Below are 6,756 nucleotides of genomic sequence, written 5' to 3' on the forward strand. Positions count from 1 at the left end.
CGAAACAATACCTTATCGGCTGCCTCCAGCGTGGTCTTATTAAATGAGCATTTAGCTATGAGTGACCAGGCCTTATTCCAGTCCTCCGGATCCACGGCCACTCCCAGGTCACGCTCCAACTGAACGACATATGAAAGAGAAGTATGCGGCGAGCGTCTATTCAAAGCTGCATAAAGAAGGGAAGTAAGGCCTGGGGCGCCCAGCCGTTGTTGGCAAAGCAGTTCAAAGGCAGATTTCTGGTACGGGAAGACAGAAGTGCCCCGCAATGAGATCAGCCAATGCCGCAATTGAAGGTAACGAAAATACTCCGCCGGAGGGACATCCCGTGACTCCTGAAGAGAATTCCAGGTAGGGAAGGACCGAGAGGTCAATAAGTGTCGTACCTGGGAAAAACCATTGGTCACCCACCAAGAAAACGCCCTTGGTTGATCTAAACCTGGTGGGAAGAGGGGGTTGTTAGTGATTGGTAGCAAAGGCAAAAAAGGTGACATTAGGCCACTGGAGTAACGTACCGAGTCCCACACTTGTAAGCCATGGAGCAAAATTGGACTCAGTGCCGTGGGATGCAGGGCAGGGGGAAGCCATAGAAGTGTCGATATCGCAATAGGGGCACAATTAGGTAGTTCCAGGAGGACCCAGAGAGGTATGTCTGAGGAAGCATGCAACATAGATAGCGGGGCGATCTGGCTCGCCTGATAATATTTAGTAACATTGGGAACCCCAAGGCCACCCTGAAGTCTATGGACAAAAAGCGTAGTTCTGGAAACTCTGGGGCGTTTATTGGCCCAGATGAAACGCATAATCTTTGCCTGAAGCAACCGAAGGAAATGAGGAGGAACCCGTACTGGGAGGGTGCGAAAATAGTATGGCAGTTTTGGCAAGATGGTCATTTTTACTGAATTAATCCATCCAATCCATGACAGGTGCGGAAATTGCCAAGAATGCATAAGAGAGGACACAGAGCGAAGCAGTGAATAGTAGTTTGCAGCAAACAGTGAGTCATAGGTGGGGTTCAAGCGGATGCCTAGATATTCAAGAGAAGAAGAAGCCCATTTATAAGGGAAGTGGGACTGTAGGCGCAAAACCAAATCTGAGGCCAAAGTAATATTAAGCGCGACAGTCTTATCCAAATTGATACAGAGAGAAAAGCTGTTTTAAACAAATTCCTCCTTAGTTCCTATTCTATGCCACAGCCCATGAACTAACAGAGCAAGGATTGTTCCACATGTCCTAAAGAATTCAGAATGGTTCTGGCTATATGGTATGGTATGGCTATATTACTTGATTAAATGTATGTAAACGCTTGTTGGACTTCACATTCTAAATGTACTGTATACATGTTGCTGACACCACTTTGCAGCTATTACAACCTCCCTGCCATTGGTCAGGCTTTGGTAAACCTTTCCCCAAGATTTTGGTGTGTGCACCATAAACATCCCACATGGAAGAAAAATATATTTTAAATATATTTGAAAAATATTATTCCCAAATATATTGACATATATTTGAAATACTACAATTTTGGCCCTATTCATTATATATATATATATATATATATATATACAAAAAAAATTATATATATATATATATATATATATATATATATATATATATATATATATATGTTTTTAAAAATACATTTCATCTTCATTTTTGGAATGCATTTACAAATATATGTAAAAATATATGTTAAAATGACTTTTTTTATATGTTAAAAATATCTTTCATATATTTTGTATATATATATATATATATTTATATATGTTATGACCAAGATTGTAGTATTTAAAATATTTGTCAATATATTTGGGAAGAATATTTTTAACATATATTTCAACTAAATTTTTCTTCCATGTGGGATAAAACACAGTATTTCTTCAAAAAGGTGAAAGCATTCTTAGGGTGCTTAATGTGGAGTTAATATTTAAAAAAAGTCCCAAGATACAGTTGTAAATATTAAAATTGGCACACCATTGATTTGTATTAATTAATTTTTAATCATTGGCATGGTTATTCGGTACATGGACGTAATCAGCAGTCTGTGTGAGGAATCTTCCATTATTGTATCTAGTTCAAAACAGCATAACTGGTCCCATACAAATACACACACTATGTAGTAAATTACATAGTCAATATGGCCACAATACCCCAGATAGTATATACTAGGATCTCTAATTCTATACAGTGCTGAAATAATAAACATAACAGTATATTATGAACAAAAAACTGATATATGACACCAAGGCAAAAAATAAGGGAAAATCAAAGTTTGAATGTTTTGGTGTAATGCAAATCCCCTTCTTTCCAACATGGAAGAAAAATACATTTAAAATATATCTTAAAAATATTTTTCCCAAATATATAGACATACATTTGAAATACTACAATTTTAACCTTATTTAATATATTAAAAAAAAAAAAAAAAAAAAAATATATATATATATACTGTATATACACTGTATGTTGAAATGCGTTCAGATTTTTTTTAACATATAAAAAAGTCATTTTAACATATATTTTTACATATATATGTAAATGCATTCCAAAAATGTAGATTACAAGTATTTTTTATATATATATGTGTGTGTGTGTGTGTGTGTGTGTGTGTGTATATATATATATATATATATATATATATATATATCCTGCAAAACCTACTTGAAGCAGGTCAAATGCACGCCAAAATGAGATCAACTGCTCAAGAAATGTACTTGCCAATGAATTATCTTAGTAAGAACCAGTGAAAATGTGGCACAACTCCATTCCGCCACATCCGCCACATCCGACACAACTCCATTCCGCCACATCCGGCACAACTCCATTCCGCCACATCCGGCACAACTCTATTCCGGCACAACTCCATTCCGCCACATCCGCCACATCCGGCACAACTCCATTCCGCCACATCTGGCACAGCTCCATTCCGCCACATCCCACACAACTCCATTCCGCCACATCCGGCACAACTTCATTCTGCCACATCCCACACAACTCCATTCCGCCACATCCGGCACAACTCCATTCCACCACATCCGGCACAACTCCATTCCGCCACATCCGGCACAACTCCATTCCGCCACATCCGCCACATCCGGCACAACTCCATTCTGCCACATCCCACACAACTTCATTCCGCCACATCCCACACAACTCCATTCCGCCACATCCGGCACAACTCCATTCTGCCATATCCCGCACAACTCCATTCCGCCACATCCGCCACATACGGCACAACTCCATTCTGCCACATCCGGCACAACTCCATTCCGCCACATCCGGCACAACTCCATTCCGCCACATCCGATACAACTCCATTCCGCCACATCCGGCACAACTCCATTCCGCCACATCCGGCACAACTCCATTCCGCCACATCCGGCACAACTCCATTCCGCCACATCCGGCACAACTCCATTCTGCCACATCCCGCACAACTTCATTCCGGCACAACTCCATTCTGCCACATCCCGCAATAGTTCCATTCCACCACATCTGGCACTAGCTCTGTGCTCACCGCTTTCAATTTATACACAGAAGCCAGGCTTCTGTGTTTCTAGGTGACAGAGCATATATCCTGGCAGCTCCGACATAACTCTCCCTGCCCCCGCACTCAGGGCTGGCACAAGGGAGCTGCTGGCAGAGCATAGTGTATTCATGGGTCTTAAGGGTTCTTTTTTTAACTTCTGGTATTTGTAGTCCAGATAATGCTGCAGTGTAACTAGACACACTTCCCACTCTGTCAGCCGGAAATTATGTGTTTCCTCAGCATTGAACACTAGAGGGGAAGAAGTGGAATCACAGTCTGTGCAGCAAATGTTCCTGAATTGCAGAATGACCCAGCCTGAACCCGGCTACATACGTATTAGAGGATGGTGGTGAAATGAAAGGGTCTGCAGTGCACTAGGCTGTATACACTCCTGACTCCTGCACTGTGTACATTGTATACACCTGAAATTCGGAAGGAACCCTCTGCACACTGCTATATATCCTTTCCAGCAAACTTAGCAATAAAAAACAGGGATGGGATTTTTAGTTCACACATATTGCAATACATGTTTAACATGGCCAACTGCATCAAAGTAATCCCTTTTAACCAGTGCTCTGCTGGACACTGATAGAAGTCACAAGACTGTTCTAAATGCAGATGGGAAAATGTATTTAGCAGTTTATATTTACTAAAATAATTGCATTTCCATGTTCTGTGTAATGTGGGAGACCAGATGTAGTGAATGTAGGGCCCTGGGAGACCAGATATAGTGAATGCAGGGTCCGGGGAGACCAGATATAGTGAATGCAGGGTCCGGGGAGACCAAATATAGTGAATGCAGGGTCCGGGGAAACCAGATATAGTGAATGCAGGGTCCGGGGAGACCAGATATAGTGAATGCAGAGTCCGGGGAGAATCTTGTCTGTTAGGAAGCAGTTTGTATGCATCTCTCATCTTCCAAATATGTGGCCGACTGAAACACAGGTACCTGAGAATGGTTGTACTGTGCCTATACTCTCGTGTATATGAATAGATTTAAACCCCGACTGGATGATTTTAGTTTGCTAAAGCGTAAAGTGTATGATGAACAACTGCCATTTTTTTTATAAAATACAGTTTCACCTTTTTTTTAGCCTTTTATTTCAGTGCTGCGGACCTCCTGCATCCATGCCTTCACTTCAGCATCAGCCAAACATTATTATTCTGGACTGGCTTCCTGATTCTTGGCAACAATGGACAACGCCTGTGCAATATGTGTCGACACGGATGCTCGTAGTCTTTCATGGGTGCATGTGACAGGGTGGCAGTGCAGGAGCACAGATGTCAGCCAAAAACAGGAAGTGCCTGAACAAGGACCTTCATGGCAGGATGACCTGGCATTCTCATAATGAAAACCATGAAAAGAATGCACACAATTTAGAAATGACAATAATGTTTTAAACTCTATACAATTGTTATGATTGGGTTTAGATGTACTTTAATGCTGCACCTGGGGAAATAAAAAAAAATACAACCCTTGCAGTGGGGCTCCTCCTGCACTGCGAGTGTTAAATGCGCTTATTTGGTTAGGGTACCATAAAAAAAGCACTTTAAAGCTGGCCATACATGTATAGAATTTCTACTGAATTGGCCAAAATTCACTCCGTGGGTGGTCATGTTGTCAATACTCGGATCAGCATAGATGGTGGAATCTGCTAGATTTCTATACATGTATGGCCAGCTTTACTTACCTTATTATCCCTCTATCCCACAGGTTTCCTACTTTCTGAGTGTCTGGTCCCTTAAAGCCACTTCCTTTCTGCAATCTCTCCGTCGGTTGTACTCTGACGTCATCACGTGTAATGCAGGACCAGCAGACTTGAAGCACTGGAGGAAGGAGGAGAGAGCTGGCTGCTGGGGGAGTGAGGTATAAGGTATGTAAAAGTCCTTTTTCAAGTAGATTTGAAGGGAAAACCTTTTAAACTAGTTTTGGATAGGGTGAAGAGGGATCGGAACACCCGTCAGGGGAGATGTACCCTCTCTAATTGTCCTTGCGATCATTATCATTGACAGTGAAAGTGAAAGGAAATATCAATCTTCCAATTGGGACACTTGTCCTGGTGACCCTGGTGACTACCAGAATTTCATTTACTTTGAAGGGATTTCCTTTAACTTCTTGTTGTGGCTATGGGACAGGAAGTGAAGGGAATTCTCCCCAATGGGACAGAAATGGGAAAAAAACTGACAGAGGTTATAAATGAATACAAAAAAACTGATACTGTGCTACTCGACAACAACCTAAACAGTGAAAATCATACACCCAAAAAATCCCATCTGTGACCAAATATGATGGTGAATAAATGTAAATATAGAATTATAAATGTAAGGTGAGCAAAAAAAAATATATAGTAGTGATGAAAAATCAATCAATCAATCAAATGTGAATAACACCAACACAATGTGAAAAAAATTCCAACCAAAATAGGTGACTAAAAAATATATCTATAGCTCTCTCTCTCTATATATATATATATATTATGTATATAAATGAATAAGTGTGCAAATAAACGTCCAACACAGAAGTGCACAGTCCCAATAAATCTATGTGTCTTCAGGAGCAGAACAGAACAAGAATCCAGTGGCCACTGCAAACAAAAACACAATCCTCCACTAGCTAGCATGTGCGCTCACCTCCAAGCTGCGACCCCCAAAGGGTCATAAAACTTTGGACTGCTCTCAAATGATATTATCCCTGTGAATCCCCTCGATGGTTGTCCAGGCAATCTTCAATGGTGGAGACAATGAGCACTCATACAGAGGTCCCTGCACGGATATGGCCAGACACTTTTTTCTCCAAATGACCCACCCATGGAAAATTAAAGAGAGCTTCCCATAGTTTAATATGTCAAAAACAAAGTGACTACTCACATAAAACACAGGGTCACCAGACCCATAAAACATGTAACGCTTAGCACCCTACCAGAGGGATTCCTGCAGGACTAGGATCACGGCTATTACTGCTGGGCTGTTTATCACTTCCTCATTGTGAGTTTTACCATTTGTGGCTTATTAAATATCTTTTTATAATACATTTCAGAAGGCACCTTTCTTTCTTTCCTTATTATGACATTTTTTTTATCCTATTCACTGGTGCTGTAGCATGTGCATTATTACAGAACATAGTTTGTATTCATTCCTTAGGAGCATATTCAAATAAGAATCTGGAATTAACTTTACAACTAACATACACTAAAAAAAGGAATAAAAACATCAGTGTAGTAAATTGAAAA

This window comes from Staurois parvus, unplaced genomic scaffold (assembly GCF_062004578.1).
Source record: "Staurois parvus isolate SC_StPar_1 unplaced genomic scaffold, SC_StPar_1.0 ptg000340l, whole genome shotgun sequence".
Classification (NCBI taxonomy): domain Eukaryota; kingdom Metazoa; phylum Chordata; class Amphibia; order Anura; family Ranidae; genus Staurois; species Staurois parvus.